The 17,584-nt window shown below is 37.0% G+C and overlaps 1 pseudogene; it reads right to left on the bottom strand.

Annotated features, from left to right (window-relative positions):
• Positions 1 to 1,182: 1,182 nt before the first annotated feature.
• On the bottom strand, positions 1,183 to 1,554 carry LOC143394191 (transmembrane protein 254 pseudogene; annotated as a pseudogene).
• Positions 1,555 to 17,584: the final 16,030 nt, after the last annotated feature.

Genomic DNA, 17,584 nt, shown 5'->3' on the forward strand with positions numbered 1-17,584 from the left:
TATAAATGTTTGGTAATACAACAACTTGCCCAAGGAATCACAAAGGGAAATAAGGAATAGTCCCCAGAGAACAAGCAGATGTTCTCCAGGGAAGAGACCCTAATGGCTCCTAAGGGTGATGGCGCCATTCTGCCAAGTTAAAGGGACAGAGATAGGGGACTTCTCTCCCCAAAGGCCAGTAGTAATAAAGTACATTCAGGTTAATCAGGGAGGTAATAACCAGCTGGAAAACCCAGAGGTTAGTATCTCTAGAGAGGAATGTGGGTGTGACTGAGTAAACTAGGGCTGGATGAAGAAAGTGTCAGACAGCAGGAGAGTGGGGAACAATCTACGTTTCCCCAGAGGACCCACAGAAAGGTGGCACTACTACTGAGGCATCCATGCTGTTCTGTGAGATGAGGGTACACAGAATGAATGATACAGAACAAGTGGAAAACGAAGGGCTTCCCTCCTTTATCAACAACACTGGAGGAGAACCACTGCTGATGCACAAATGGGAACAGGTGCCATGGGGAAAAGGAAAGCTGCCTGAGTTGTGGCCCTGAGTTGAAGGGGCAATCTAGCAGTGGCCATCAGACTCTGCCTACCACAGAACACTGTGTCCCTGGGGCCGTGAGCAGGGAAGGATCACTGCTTGCTGGCAGCATCAGGGAGACGGTGCCCTGGTCCTCTGCTCTTGGTTCTCAGCAGGTCCTTTGGGCCTTTACACAATTGCTTAGTTGAGGAGATAAGATCCTGCCTTACAGATGTCTAACAAATGTACTTTGGAAGTGTTATTTCATTTTGGTTCAGAAAGGTGAAAAAAAAAATTGAAGAGATGTTTTACTCAGAAACAGAGAGCTCAGCCTCACCAGCAAGCAAATCTAGTACTCGCTTCAGCCCTAAAGACAAAGAGGGACCAGAACAGCCAAGGGCCTCAGAGAGGGAAGCTGCAAGTCTGTTGTCATTCAAGTTTTCTGCAGAACTTGGAAAGCCAGAATTTTTTCTTCTTTCTTTCTCAGGTAACAACTAGTGTACTCAAGCTCAACCAGAGCATATGGAAGAAAAATGAACATTGAGAGGGTCTTAAATACCTTTGTAGAACAGATACTTTTAGAATGTAGAAAGATCATCAAGTAAACATAGCACCCCCCAAAAGAGATTCTGAATGTAAAAGTGGAGAGAAAATTTTCACTATCTCCTTTAACTGTGTTTTTGGCGCTTTGGCCTGTAAGCAATCAAGATGGAGAGAGATGCTATCCCAAAGAGGAAAGTCTGCAGGAACCAGTGTAGTTGAGCCCAACTGTCTGATTCCTTTATACTTGCACAATACCATGGCATATAAGGATTCTCCCACGTGAATCAGCCAGGCCAGCCAATACCCATTATGCAGGAGGGTGTGATGATGGTTCACCAAACACTGAGTGAAGTAGCCCAGGGGTCCAAGTCTCTGATAAGGGACACTCTAAGACCAGAGGACAACACATGAGTTGTCACCAAAGGAGAGGGTGATGACTGTGAACCAAGCAGACTGCCCCTCTGGAAGTAGGCTGCATCATCTGCTATGGTCACCATCATTGCAGCATCTCCAGGGGAATGAGCAGCCACACAGTTCCGCACGGGGGTGGGAGCTGGGTCCGACCTGGGCTGGGTGAGGGAGAGGTGTGCACCACCGTACGGGGTGAAAACAGAAATCCTCTTTATTTATTTTTATGTGGTGCTAGAACCAAACCCAGAGCCTCACACATGGAAGGCAAGTGTCTACCACAGAGTTATAGCCCAGCTCCATCATTTTCTATTTTTTTAAGTTGAGACAGGGTTTAACTTGACAATGAGGACTCGAACTTTTGACCTTCCTATCTCTCCACCAAGTTGCTGAAATTATAGACATGTACAACAATGCCCAGGTAACTTAGTTTTATCTCAAATCTTATGAAAATAACCATTTTGAGCTTATAGTAATATAGATATTTATCTTGCAACACTCCTATGATTACATGAGATGAAAAACACATAGATATAATATTTTTAAAAGTTTTAAAATCGCCTTTCTTTCAGATGAAACTCTCATGAAACACATATTAACTCATCCTTGACATTCTCCATCTTACCATTCTCTCTGTTAATCAGAAGCATAGGTGACTGCGTATTTCTTGAGAGGCTTGTGCTAATCTCTGTGAAATTCTTTCCAATCTACTGACACTACTTCTGCAACTTCTGATTTTATTGTACCACCAGAAGGTGATAATACAAGAGGGGTGTGTGTATTAGTGGCCATAAGTTAAAAATGATTTTAATTTGTTTTTCAACAAGTAAGATTTTTAGACCAGATTCCTGTATGTGGACATGAGCATAATCACAATACATGATGAGCCTTCTAAACAACAGTGTTTCTGTCAATATCAATATGTATCTCCATTAGAAAGAAGTGGAAATGTACCCTGTAGAATCAATGGAATACTTCCCTTTTCTCTGTAATTGACTATTTCTCAGTGATTCTATGATTTATGAAGTCTCACCTGTCAATATTATTATCTATTATTGAGAAAAAATTCTAAAATATGTTTTCATATAAATTGACCAAATCTATTAACCTTCCACCTGGGATTAAAGACAGAGTAATTAGTTAGCTATTAGAATTTCCTGTTTAAAAGTAGTGAATGTGCCCGGGCATGGTGCACAGTGGTGCATGCCTGTAAAAGGTTGAGGCAGGAGGCTCAAGAGTTCAAAGACAGCTTCAGCAATTTAGCAAGGCCCTAGCAACTCAGCAAGACCTTGTCTCAAAATAAAACACACAAAGAGCTGAGGATGGGGATCAGTGGTTAAGTACCCTTGGGTTCAATTTCTAGTACCAAAAAAAGAAAATGTAGTGAATGCTAATAGTTTTACGTTGCCTTGATATCCATTTTGAATACATATCTAACTTGCTCATTATGGATATTTGATTTATTCTTCCATGAAACAGGTTGTATTTCTCTTCTTCCTCCACTAAATAGCTTGGAGGAGGAAAGAACTACAAACTGTTTCATGGATGAATAAAACAAATTTCTGGTATGAGCTTATAGTAATGTATATATTTATCTTGCATCACTCCGTACAACTAACTCCTGATGACCACTTTCTGGGGTACAGGTAGATGTTGCAGTTTACTGGTCTATTGGTTCCCATTCCCTACATGGATGGTGAAATATCGCCATGACTACTTCTCATACACAGTGTGACTCAACATAAAATGTGCTTGCTTGCTGGAAATCACCAATTACGACTCTCCCTGAGAAACCTGCTCAGGTAATATCCTGTACCACAATGAGGGCTATAGCTCATTGGTATCTCTGGTTTCTCCCTTTATTTACCGCTCCTCTATTTTGTGGATTATGTCTGACTTCCTCACTTCTGCTAAACACTGTGGGGCATGCTACCCTCTTCTTACTGGGATCTAGCAATTAATAATCTATTATGTTGCCTACTATGCACTTCACCTTGCCAACACACATAACATAACAATAACTTATTTTCCAGTAAAGGTTCTCTTAGACAGTGTCTATCTTAGTAGGAATAAAGTGAACACAGATTATAGTAAATCCAAAAGGGTATCTCTTATAGAAATAAGTTTCCTATGTAAATGAAACTTGACATGGATGATACATCATGGCATGAGTTCATTTACCAGGATAAAGAAGAATCCCATCATTTTGATTAGCTTTTACATTCCTGTGACCAAAATACCTGTGAAAAACAATTAGAATAGGAAAGGTTTATTTTGGCTCATGGTTTCAGAGAGTAAGTCCACAATTAGCTAACTCCATAGCTAGGGGCCAAAAGTGAGGTAGATCATCATGGTAAAACTGTGTGGCTGAAGAATGCAGTTCAGGACATGACAATAAGGAAGGGTAGAGAGAGAAGATTAGAGGATATGAAAGGAGAGGAGAGAGAGAGAAAGGGGGAGAGGCTGGAGGGGACAGAGTTGTCCACTAACCTGGGACAAAACATAAAACCCAATGTCATGCCCCCACTGACACCTCCTGGAGCCATACCATACCTGCCTATAGTTATTCTCCAGATAATCCATCAGTGGACTGATACACTGATTAGGTGAAAGCTCCTACAATCTAATCATTTCACCTGTGAAATTTCTTGCACTGACTTACACATGAGGTTTTGGGGGACACCTCATATCTAAACTGCAACACCCATGAAAAGCAAATTGTAAACCCCTAGGATCAAATCCACTCTAACCAAAATAGGATATGGCTAGATTTACAGCCACTGATAAGAGACCTAAAAAGTAATCTAGAAATAATTTAAAATCTCTCAATACATATGGAATACTAGTTTAACAAACTATGGTTTAAAAAATCATTCAGAAGGAAAACAAAAATGACAAAATGCTACTTGGATGACTACACTAGAGTGCTAGCTTTGTAAAGACAGAAAAATCTGTGTATTTAGTATTTTTGCCCCCAAACTTAGAAAAGTAAGCAATACTCCCTTTAAAGCTACATGTCAAGTTCATTTTTTTCAATCCATACCAATCCTATATATACTTCTTCTTTACCTTTCTTTTGCTACTCATGTAGATAGTGATCATGGAAGCCACATTATGAAGAGTACTGCAAATGTATTTAAGTTTTCATAAAGTGTTTAGATTTGTCCTCTAAAGACGGGAGGGGAGGGGAGGGGAGAGGGGATAGTACAGGATAGGAAAGGTAGCAGAATACAACAGTTACGAATAGGGCATTATGTAAAAATGTGGATGTGTAACCGATGTGATTCTGCAATCTGTATTTGGGGTAAAAATGGGAGTTCATAATCCACCTGAATCTAATGTATGAAATATGATATGTCAAGAGATTTGTAATATTTTGAACAACCAATAAAAAAAAAGAAAAAAAAGAGAATAGTGATAAACATATCAAAATCTCTGGGCCAATATAAAGGAGGTTCTAAGAAGATACTTAATAGAATTAAGCTCATACATTAAAAGAATAGAGGGATATCAAACAAATAATCTAAAATTACATCCCAAGGCCCAAGAAAACGAATAACAAACTAGCATAGAAATCAGTAAAAGACAAGAAGTAATTTAAATCACAGCCAAAATCAATGAAATTGAGATTAAAAACAGTAGAAAGGATCAACATGAGTTGGTTTTTTGAAACGACAAAAAAAAAAAAATTGACAAACCTTTAGTCAAACTAAAGAAGGAAAAATTCAGTTTTTATCAAAATTCCAGATGAAAAAGGCAATATCACCACAAACACTACTGAAATCCAGAGAATCATCAGAAATTACATTAAAAATATTATATACTCCAAAATAACTTGAAAATACTGACAAATTCCTAGTGACATATAACCTACCAAAATGGAACCAGGAGGATATAGAAAACTTTAACAGATCAATTTTAAGTAGAAAATTAAAACAGCTATCAGAAGACTTACAAAAAGAAATGTCCAGAACCCAATGAATACCAATCCTCGTCAAATTATTCCATGAAATAGAAAAGGAGGTAACATTGCAAAATTCATTCTAAGAAGCCAGTGTCACCCTGATACAAAAACCAAAGACACATTAGGAAAGAAAACTTCAGTCCAATATACAACAAGGGGCTCAAGGCCAGGGCATATTGTGGATTTCTTAGTTCTTAAACAATCCAACAGAAGCTGTATTAATTGAAAGAATGAATGTACTGTTGATATGGGCCTTAAGAACTGGGAGTAATTCTATGTAGGGTAGTGGTCTGCCTGAGGAACTAGTCCTCTAAAGGAGAAACCCAGACAACAGAAGCCTGCAGTATTTTGTTTGTTTATTTATGTTTGTTAGCTTATGGCTGCCAGTGTTAAGGTTACAAATAAAGGACAACACCAGCAAAAACTTTTCTAAAACTAACGTGGGGCATAAGTTACAACTTCTGGTTCCTGAAGACAACATATGGGAGACAAGGAATATTAGTTGGCCATGGGCCGTACAAATAAAAGTCTGATGATTAGACTTAGTGTCCCTATGGCTGGGGGGAAATGTCAAAATTTACAAGTAAATCCTACTGAGTTGGAAACCTGACCCATACAACTATGGGTGATGTTATCCTTAGTATTATGGTTTGGATATAAGGTACCTCCAAAAGCTCATGTGTAAATGTACTGTTGATATAGGCCTTAAGAATATTCAGAGATAAAATGATTATGACAAGTATAACCCAATTACTGGTCTAATCTACTGATATGGATTAACAGTGTGGTAACTGTAGGTAGGGTATATCTAGACAAAGTAGGTCCTGGAGAGGGGCATGCCTTTGTGATTTATATTTTTTAAGTGGAGCTCTCTCTCTCTCTCTCTCTCTCTCTCTCTCTCTCTGTTTCCTGGTTGCTAAGTTCTGAGAAGCTTTCCTCTGCAAAGCCCTTCTGCCATAATGTTCTGTTTCATGTCAGGCTTAGAGCTATACAGTCCATCTATGCACTGAGAATCCTAAAACTGTGAGCCTTAAATAAAATTTTACTCCATGTTTTTTTTTTTTTGAGAGAGAATTTTTCAATATTTATTTTTTAGTTCTCAGCGGACACAACATCTTTTTAATTTTATTAGTATGTGGTGCTGAGGATCAAACCCAGTGCCCCGCTCATGCTAAGCAAGTGCGCTACCGCTTGAGCCACATCCCCAGCCCTTCTGTGTTGTTCTTGTCAGGTCTTTTAGTCACAGCAACATTATGGCTAATTAAATACTCTGCAACTATGAGCAAAAATAAATTTTTCATTTTCTAAGCTGTTCTTTCAGGTCTTTTAGTCACAGTAATAAAACATTTTCAAAAACAGGTGCCATCAGCTAAGAAAATCAGATTGCCACAGTGGTATTTTATTCCAGAGGTGTCTTATTCTTTCTATATTCATGAAATGCAAACAGCTAGATTGGTATGGTATATTTTTCCAGGCAAGCTTACTGTGCAAGCTAATTTACTAGCACAAGATCATACACTAGGCTGTATACTGCCTCATGGGGCTAAGTTACCATTATTGGTGACTATGAAACATTTGTAATATTCTCCATAGGTTATCAACAAGTAATCTATTCCTATAATGTGTAATAAAAGTTGCACTCGACTGACTATTGAATTTGCTCTGTGCACCCTGTGACTACATCACAAGGATTTCCCTGTGTAGGATAATTTAAAAATGAGATGAAATGGACTTAAATAAAACAGAACAGGACTAAAATCATAACACCTCTCATATTTTAACCCAAGAGTCTAAACAAAATAATGCTATCCTCACTACCTATAGTGCTTGCTGATTGGTCCTTGCTTTTTATTCTGCTGTTTTTAAGATATGAATGCAATGTGTTCCAGAGCCCTGTCTCAAGAGCTTCATGGAAGACACAGTTTGGTATGAGATTATGGAGCCATTAAAGGCTTCTAAGAACCGAAGGAATGAAATATTGGGTTAAGCACTACTCAATGCCTTGAAAAGCTTGCAGGGATACAAGGAAAACTCTAAAGAATATGATAATGAAGGAAATTTGAGAGGGGAAGCTGGCCATTTCCCTTATGTGCTATCTAAATGAGTAATACTGGTTGCAAAGTAAAGAAAATGTACTAGTAAAACATCTGAGGAAATCCTTCTGCTCAGTAGACATGCAATCTATAGTATATATATTCCCCTCTGCTTATAGAAGCAGTGCAACCAACTCTCAACTGCATTCCATTCTGTTCTCACTGAGGGATGGGTAATAAAAAGTCAATACCTATCCACTGAATCCTCTGAACTCTTTCTTTGGTATTGGTAAATCTTAAAATGATGCATTAGCAGGACTAGAGTTGAAAATGGCATCATGGAAATTTCAAAGAAAGGTTGTGAGACAAGGCAATGTTTGTTAGGGTTAAGGAAATAAGTGAATCTGTTAGAGTGAAGCTGAAGCTGAAGCTGAAGCAACATTGGAGATCCCAAGAATTCAGGGATGCCAGGAACATGTAACATCTAATGAAAAAACCTGCAGCAGTGATCAGAGCTAGCTGATGATAAAAGTCATATTGGCTGCAGGCATAAAGGCAGTAGGGCCAGGGATAATCCAGTCCTTTCAGGGCACAGAATTAACCACCACAAGCATTGGAAATGGCAATGTTGTGCCAAGGACTGAATATAGGTCCTGCTAAGTATTCACATTGCTTTTGTACCTTCTTTCTAGGCTTCTATTTATCCCTTTTGAAATGGGAATATTACTTTATGCAACTGCATATTGATTCTATGTAATTTCTTTTAATTTTTACAAGGGCTTACAGCTAAGAGTTTGCTGTGTCCTAGAGAAGATCTTGAATGTGGACTCTTGAACAATGCGGGAACTCTGTAGACAATGAAGATTCTTGTTAATGGCCTGAAATTTGAATTGTGAGATGGCATAGCTTTGGGGATCCACAGGCAGAGTAAAGTTTACAACTGGAAAGTCTCCCAAAAGTTTATGTGTTGCAATCATTATCCTTAATGCAGCAATGGCAAGAGATGGGGCTTTTTTGAAGTAAATGGATCATGAAAATTTTGATATTATCAGTAGATTAACCCATTAACACCTTAAAGAACAACTGGAAGGTGGTAGACACTACAGAGAGCTGGGGCACATTCTGGTAAAGGTCACTTAGGGGACATCTATCCCTAACTCCTCCTATTACTATCTATTTCTCTCCACTTCTTGGCTGCCATGAACTGACCGATTTCTTCTGGCAAACATTTGCTATCATGTTCTGCCTCACTTCAAGTCCAGAACATGAAATTGATCAACCATGGATGAAACATCTGAAACCATGAGTCAAAATAAACCATCCTTCTCTATATAATTCATACCAGGGAGTTTGGTATAAATGATATCAATGAAGAGCTAATAGTCTTCAAAAAAGTCAGAGAGAATATTCACAGGATCTTTGTGGAGGATACTGCCACTATCTTGCAGGTTATTAAGGCATTCCTTAGAGTTGAATCAGTATGGGACCTAAGTAAGGCAGAAGATAGGGCCCTATTAAGTCATAATTGTTATTGCATTCTGGCAGGAATGAGACTGGAAATTATGAAAACAGAACCATGTTTGTAAAATACAAGGGTACTTTCAACAGCCTGACAAGAACTCTTTTGCATTTAGGGGAAGAATTTATCAAGCCATCTGTCATTATTGAGATGCACATTCATAGAGACTGGATAACTAACACATGATAAATGAGACTTTCATAAAACAGAGTGCTCCAGATATTTGAAAGAAATAATAAAAGAAAGATAGTACCATTTAATGAGTTCCTATCAACCAATAGATATGATTTCAACAACAGAACACAGTGCCTGAAGCAAGGAGGCAATCACCAAACAGCTGCATTGAGTCTGAATTGTGGAGGAAAAGGAGGATACAAAAAAGAAAACCTATTGAACAAGGCAAGCATATCCTAGGAAAAACCAGTGCACTTACTGTAAGAAGAACAATTATTTTCCAAAGAAAGAGTGGGACACGTCCAGTTGGAGGTATACTTCTTAGATGTTAGGGAAGAAAGAAAGGGCAGATTAGAACTAGGGGTTCTTACAGATTTCCCCAGAGGTGTTCCTGGTACAGTTGACAGTTGGAAATAAATGGTTGGTTTCCTTGGAACCCAGGTGCTATTTATTCACTAAAATTAATAAAACAGGGAGGAAAAAGCTAAGATCTCAATTATGTTCAAACAGGTATCAAATGAAGCTCAGTATAGATTCTTGTTCCAGACACTGGAATATCAGCTGTGACTTTAAAACACAAAAAAAATCCCTATATATGCCAAAGTGATCAGTATACTTCTCAGGCTGTAACATTTTGTGCAAACTAAAAGCCCAAGTAAACCTCTCTCCAGAACTAATGGATATACAAGTTTTTCTGGAACATTCTGAAAAGTTGTAGATGGCACTTCTGGGAAAGAAATAATATGTTCAACAACAGCTGCCTCTCACAATCTATGAAAAGTGAATCCTTAAGTCTAGGTATGCCAAGAAGGACTAAGAACATATAGTTTACATGGATTAAACTAGAAACAGAGCATATATCTTCAAATTTAAAGCAGTATTTTCTAAAGGAAAAAGCTCAAAAAGGTAACCAGCAGTTGTTCAAATAAATTTAAACCACAATTAATTTAACATGTTAGTCACATTAGAATACACCAATCCTTCCAATAAAAATGTGATTATGTGATTTTGATGAGTACAGATTTATTCATGGCTTACAGGCAGTAAATGATATTGTTCAGTTCATCCACCCATAATTACCTAGCTCCTACAGTGTATTAAATGCTAAAAAAATCCTATGAGTGTTTCTCAGTACTGAATTTAAAAGATGCCTTTTTCTTTACACCACTGGGGAAAAAAAAACTGAGCTCTTGTTGCTTTTGAGTGGTAGCATCCTGATATATAGGCAGGGTAGCAGTACTGCAGTCAAGTTTTCCCTCAGGGAGTTAAAATCTTTCATACTTCATTTCCAGAATCTGTAGCAAGGGATTAAGTCACCTGAAATTTACTCATGGAATCTTAGAAATTTGTGGATTATTTGTTGATGGCTAGTTCTGCTTATTATTATGTGTAAGTAACACTATTAAGACACTCAAACACTTGTCCTGTCAAGGATTAAAAAGTATGCCTAAGTAAGACTCAAGTATGCAAACAAAAAATTGTGCACCAGGTCAATACTCTATGAAAAAGCCAGAGATTTATTGAAAACTATAAGAGAGCTGCATCTGTTTAAAGACCCTCACTACTCATTAACAATTGTGGAGTTTTCTGGTAATGGAAAGTTTCTGTTGAACTTGGATACAAAATTGTGGGTGTAACCTGGGCATGGCTGCACACACCCATAATCCCAACAAATTGGGAGGGTGAGACAGGAGGATTGCAAATTCAAAGCCAGCCTCAGCAATTTACCAAGATCCTCAGCAACTTAGGGAAGTCCTGTCTCAAAATAAAAGGATAAAAAGGCCTGAGAATATGGTGCAGTGGTTAAGTGCCCCTAACTTCCATTCCCAGTACCAAAAAACAAACAAAAAAAAAAACCAAAAAACAAATTTTTAGGCCTTATAGTCAAAGCCTCTAAATAAATGACTGATAGAAACAGATTTTGAAACTCTAGAATGATTTCCTAAATTCCCAATAGGCTTTCAACACCATAAAAATTGAAACTACTAAAGGAACCACTTTAGGCCTGTCCAACTTAAAAAAGCCCTCCAGTTTATATGTACACAAAAGAAAAGGGATTGGGCTGGGATTTCCTCAAAATTTTGAATCAACTTAGCATCCAGTGGCATATTTTCAAAGTAATTACATCTATTTTGTGGGGGCAGTTACAGCCATGTATAAACTGTTACGAGAAGTTGACAAGTCCACACTAGGGAAACACATCACCATCTATGCTCCCCATCAAGTGCTAACTATGGTAGACCAGAAATGAGGCTATTGGATAATCCTGGACTGAGAGGCAGATATCACACCATTCTCCTGGATATCCTAAGGCAGACACCTGCATCCCATGTGACACCAAGATAGCAGAACATGATTGTCTGCAGGCCAACAGGAAGGTATTTTCAAGCAGCCATATTTGGTGGATCAACCTCTGGAAAACCTAGACACAGAGGTCTTCACTGATGTTAGCAACTTTGTGGAAAAAGAAAAGAGGTATGCACTTATTTTTTACTTAAAATTGGCAAGAGTCAAATTATGAATCCTTGACACAGGATAAAATAAGCTCTACCATGAGCATGTGGGGATTCACACAGGAATAAAACAAAAACAAAGAAACAAATTAACAAACCAAAAACCAGAGAGACTCCTCCTACAAATCGTAGATGAGACCACAACAATACACAGAGATTTTACCAAAATAGTGATCACAGGGATAGGAAGAGTTTTAATTGCCTTTGCTATTTTTATTGTTTTCACCTCTATAGATCTAAATTCCATTTAGATGAGGTCAAATAATATGCAAAAATTATACAGAAGTAAGTTTATTGGGTCCACAGGTTATTATACTTTCAAGAACTTTGGTGTTGCCTTGATGGGTGTTTGCCTTAAAGCAACAATTGGAATAAGATGCAACATTTCATGATAAAACAAATAAATAATGAAATGTTGATACTAACTCTTACCACAATTTGAATGTAAATGATTGGCCTATAATTAGTACTTTTTAAAAACAAAGCCATGGGAAAAATTACTCCTTTCACAAGACCCTATGTCAGATATAGTCTCCTCCTAAACTTAAATTAATGGAATCAAGGATAAAATATTTGAAATATGACCTAACAATCACAGATACAAGGATGGATATTTCTGGATATGGGATGAATAGCTATGCTTTATGCCAACTTTAGGCCCACCGAGTCAAAATGTTCCCTTGTTGAGAAAAAGAAACCACTCATAAGATCAGAGGCCAAATGTCATATAATTTTTGGGAAGAATTTCAGAACAAAATTGCCACATTACAATTTTATAGGAAAATGACTGGCTTGAAACATGCTGGACATGGAGGCTGGAGTGAGACCAACCTGTGGGAATAGCTTCCCAAGGATGAGTGAAATGTTCTATAAGTGTACCAGTGGGCAAAAGGATAGTGCATAAGGACATTAAGTCATCTTGCTAATATTCCACATCTCTGCCATATGTGGGCCTTGATCTGTGTTTTAGTGATCTGACCACCTGGCATCAATCTGATTCTCTAAAACCAAATGGCATTAGCCATTCTCATAGGAGCCCAAGGGGAAACTGCTAACATAAAATCTATGTGTATATCTCGGGTAATCTAGGAAATGACTTCTGAATGTGCAAGACATCCCAGGAGGAGGCCATGACTGAATATTCAAACACTCAACCTAAATGCATGGTTATGATCTTGATTGAAGGATTACATGCTGGAAAAATTTACTAATAATTCTAATATATCTTATATGCACAAGGTTATTCTTATGCTATGGAATTTATTGTTGCTGAGAAATAATGTCTCAATTATAAGACCATCTTTTAAGCCATGCTCTCACAGCGAGGAGGCAAAGATGATATGGTACTAACAAACTACTAAACGAGTTGCCTTAGCTCAGGCAAGAAAAGAAATTCAAAATGCTTCTTTGTTAACCAGGCCAGTTTGTTCCATTTTATTGTGTCTTTTTCCCATGAAGTCCCTGATGAACAGGAAGTAGCCAGTGACACCAAGATTCACGTCCACTTAAGAATATGTGATGGAACAAACTGTCAGAAACCGAATGTGCTCATAAACTCCTCCGACACTATCTACAACTAATTCTCAGAAGTTTCTCTGTTTCTGTCTCTTTATTCTTATACATTAATTGCACACTAAAATTAGCTAGAAATGAACAAAATCTCCCTTCCCAGTACTCAGGGGTTACAAGTTATGCATAAAGGAAAAGGTCACACCAACAAGAATGCTTGCTCATATGCTGACCCAAACTAAAACTAGACACAAAAAAACTCTACACAACAAAGATAGTTTTATTTATTTATTTCTTCTGTAGATCTATGTGCACAAGGAAACATGCATACAGCCTATTCTTCAGAATCATCTACTTTCTGAAACACTGGATAATGCCCCCAAGTCCAGGACCCACATACCTTCCTCTGAAAAGCCATATAAGAGAAGCTCACTAAGGGAAGATGGTCATTGATGGCAAGAGTTAATCATTTTCCCAAAGCTCTTTCTTTCTCCATTACTCTGCCTCTAGCTGCACTGACTCTACTGGATAGCAGTGAACTGAACCTTGTGAGGTTACACTACCTTAACCAATAATAGACCACTCACCAACATGTACCACATCATGGACACCTCAAAATTTAACCATATCTGGTCTGCTCTCAAAACAAAATAAAATTATATTTTAAAGAAAAAAAATCAAAAATTAATTGGAAAATACCCAAATTAATGATGATTAAAAAACCAATATTAAATACTATGTTAATCATGAAGAAATTCAGCTAGACATGGTGGTGCACACCTGTAATCCCAGGATCTCAGGAGGCTGATGGAGAAGGCTCACAAGTTCAAAGTCAGGCTCAACACTTTGTGAAGTCCTAAGCAACTCAGTGAGATCCCATCTCAAAATAAAAAATTAACAAATGGGTTGGAGATGTGGCTCAGTGGTTAATAGCTGATGGGTTCAATCCCTGGCACCCCCCCAAAAAAAATCTTAATATACTTAAAATAATTTGAATTAAATGACACTGCACAGCCTGTATACTGAAGTACTGCACATGATAGAAACAAGACAGCCACAACCCTGTACTCTCTGAGCACCCAACTATAGAACTCTGAGCTAACAAAGCAGAAGCTGCTGGTAGCAGCTTCTTAGCAACTAGAGAATTGGCTCTGGTACCCATGTAACTCAGGAGAGATCCACATCCAAAGATTGATGGACATCTGCTAAATACCCAAACCCTAGTGAAATCCAAACCAGGATTCAACAAGAATTTTCTTCTCCTTGGCATGGTTTACAAATGGAACAGAACAGAGACAAACCCAGAGTAAAACCCAAATAAATGCAGTTATCTGATACTATACAAAGGTAACAAATACATAATATGTTGGGGGGATATGCATGTTTATATTAATATGTCAAAATAAAATATGCTGTCACGTATAAATAAAAAGAACTTACAAAAATAGTAAATCAGAGACCTAGGAATTAGACCAGAAGAACTCTGCACATACTAGAAAAAAATGTAGGACCAATACTCCTACATGTTGGCAGGGACCTGACTTCTTTAGCAAGATTCCTAAAGCACAAGATGTAAATCAAAAATCAAAAAATGGGATGGCAATCAAATTTAAAAGCTTCTTCACAGCAAAGGAAACTAAATAAAGAGTGTAAGGAGTAAGCCAAGAGGATGACATACAGTCTTTGCCACCTGCTCCACAGAGAGGTCATGAATATCCAGAATTCAGTTAACACTAGAAAAGGAAATAACAAATCAATAACCAGACAGAAGAACTATATAGACACTTCTCAAAAGAAGAAGCACAAATGGAAAACACATACATAAAATTATGTTCAAAATATCCAGCAATTAGGGAAATGCAAATCAGAACCAAAGTGAGCTTTTACCTCATTCCTGTCAGAATAGCAATTATCAAGAATACAAGTAACAATAAAAGTTGATAATGATGTAGGGGAAAAAGTAGACTCATACATTGTTGGTGGGACTTCAAATTATTTTTTTTTTATTGCTAATCAAAACTGGCTTGTAGCTTATTGCCTCAAAAACCACACACATTACTCTCATTTACCCAGGTTCGGTATGAAGATTCCTCAAAATACTAGGAATTGAGAATCATCATACAACCCAGCTAATCTACTTCTCAATATATACCCAAGGAATTTAAAATAAGTATACTACATAATAAAACCACATCAATATTTATGAAAGCTTTATTCACAATAGCCAAACGATTGAGCCAACATAGTGCCCTTCAACAGAAGAATGGGTAAAGAAAATGTGAAATATACACACACACACACACACACACACACACACACACACACATATATATACATACACAATGGACTATTACTCAGCCATAAAGAAGAATGACACTATGACATTTGCTGGTAAACGGTTGGAGCTGGAGTCTATTTTGCTAAGTGAAATAATCTAGTCAAAAGTAGAATATTTCCTTTATTATGCAGAAGCTAATCAATTAAAAAGGGGAGGGGGTGAAAAAAAGAGTAAAATAAAATCAGTGGACTAGTCAAACAGGAATGAAGGAGGGTTGGGATAGGGAAAGAGAGCAGAATGAATCTGACCTCACTTTCCTATGTACATATATGAATATACCATAGTGAATCTCACTGTCACGTACATGATAAGACACTAATTAAAAAGAAACAACTATAAGTAAATTGCAGAAAGATTAGTATAGTAAAAGGAAGGAAACACAGGGAAAGGGAAGGGAAGAGAAAGGAGACTTCTGGGGACTGAAATAAAACAAATTCAAATTATGCTCCATACTTTTTAAATTATGTAAAAATGAATACTATTGTCATGCATAATTAAAATCCAATAAAAATGAAAAGAAATAGAGCTTTCAGATAAATCTGAGACAGGCACCTTTTATGAAATAGTAGTCACTACAGAAGAAGAAAGACTTGAGAGTCTTTCTTGAGAGTCCCTGAACTTTATGGTGTTTTCCTTAAGCAGGTGCATGTGAGTTTGAAATGACTACTAATAAAATGCTTTTCTGTTCTCTCCCTACATGACAATTTATTGAATTAACTCAGTGAAGTTGTTCATTTCGGGATTTTTTATTCCAACATAAATTTTTTTACATTTTTATTTTGAATAAATTTACTTTTACAGAATCGTTAGAGATAGTATGAGAATTTCCTATACCCTTCACCTCTTTCTACTGTCAATATCATGCTAATTATACTAATCAGGAATACTTTACTAAATTTACCACAATTTGTATTATATATTTATTGCTACTCAAAACTGGCTTGTAGCTTATTGCTTCAAAACCACACACATTACTCTCATTTACCCAGGCTCAGGAATCCAGATACAGGTTTGGAGAATTCTGAGGACTCAAGCTAAATCTGTCCTTGGGAAGTATTCACTCTAAGCTTCTGTGACTATTGTTAGGAGTCAGTTCCTGCCTGATTGATGTGATTTCAGTGGAGGATAATTTCAAGAAATTAAAGCCATTCTTCACTAGCTCTTCTTCTAAGGAGGTAAAAAAGAACATTAGGAGGAAAGAACACTTCCCAAGGTATTGTATGAGGCTAGTTTAACCTGACACCACAATGAGATAAAAATGGGTTGTAAAAAAGGAAAATTACAATTTCCCGCATAAATTCCAAGGCAGCAGTTCTCAAGAAAATACTAGCAAATGAAAAATATCAGCAACATACAACATCTTTGAAAAAAGATTGCACACCATAACTAAGTTGTATTTATCTCAGGAATTAAATTTTGGACCAACACCCAAAAACAATAATCGAAATAGAATAAATTAATAGAACAAAGGAAAAAAAAAAGAAGATCCACTTTAAGGATACAAAATAAGCATTTCACAAAGCCAAAACACATTCATAGTTAAAACTATGACAACCATAGACATAAAAAAGGATGTTCTTCCCCTAAAAGGGCAACCATGTAAAAAATAACAATATGTGGTATCAGGAGAGCCTGAGTAATTTTATCAAGAGTAGAAACACAAGGATATTGTTTTAGTGATGTTTTTGTATGTAACCAAAAGACTCCTTCTCTCCCCTACCCTTTTATTTTTTCTTCCTAATTTCTTTATTTTTTATCTCATCTTTCTTTGAAGTCAGTGAACTATTAATTATGCTTAATATTTTCACTCTGTTCTATATTATTTCTTTTTTAAACAAAAACAAAATTTATTTTTCACTTCCTCTTTTTTTGTTAGTTGCTCATGACATTAAAATGTCTTGACATATCATACATTTGATTCAAATGGGGTATGAATTCTCATTTTTCCACGTGTACAGGTTGCAGGATCACATTGGTTATACAGCTATGTATATATATACAGCAATACTAGTGTCTATTGTATTCTGCTGCTGTTCTATATTATTTCTTACCATGTATCTCCTTGGCTA

Source organism: Callospermophilus lateralis, chromosome 3 (genome assembly GCF_048772815.1).
Source record: "Callospermophilus lateralis isolate mCalLat2 chromosome 3, mCalLat2.hap1, whole genome shotgun sequence".
Lineage (NCBI taxonomy): Eukaryota > Metazoa > Chordata > Mammalia > Rodentia > Sciuridae > Callospermophilus > Callospermophilus lateralis.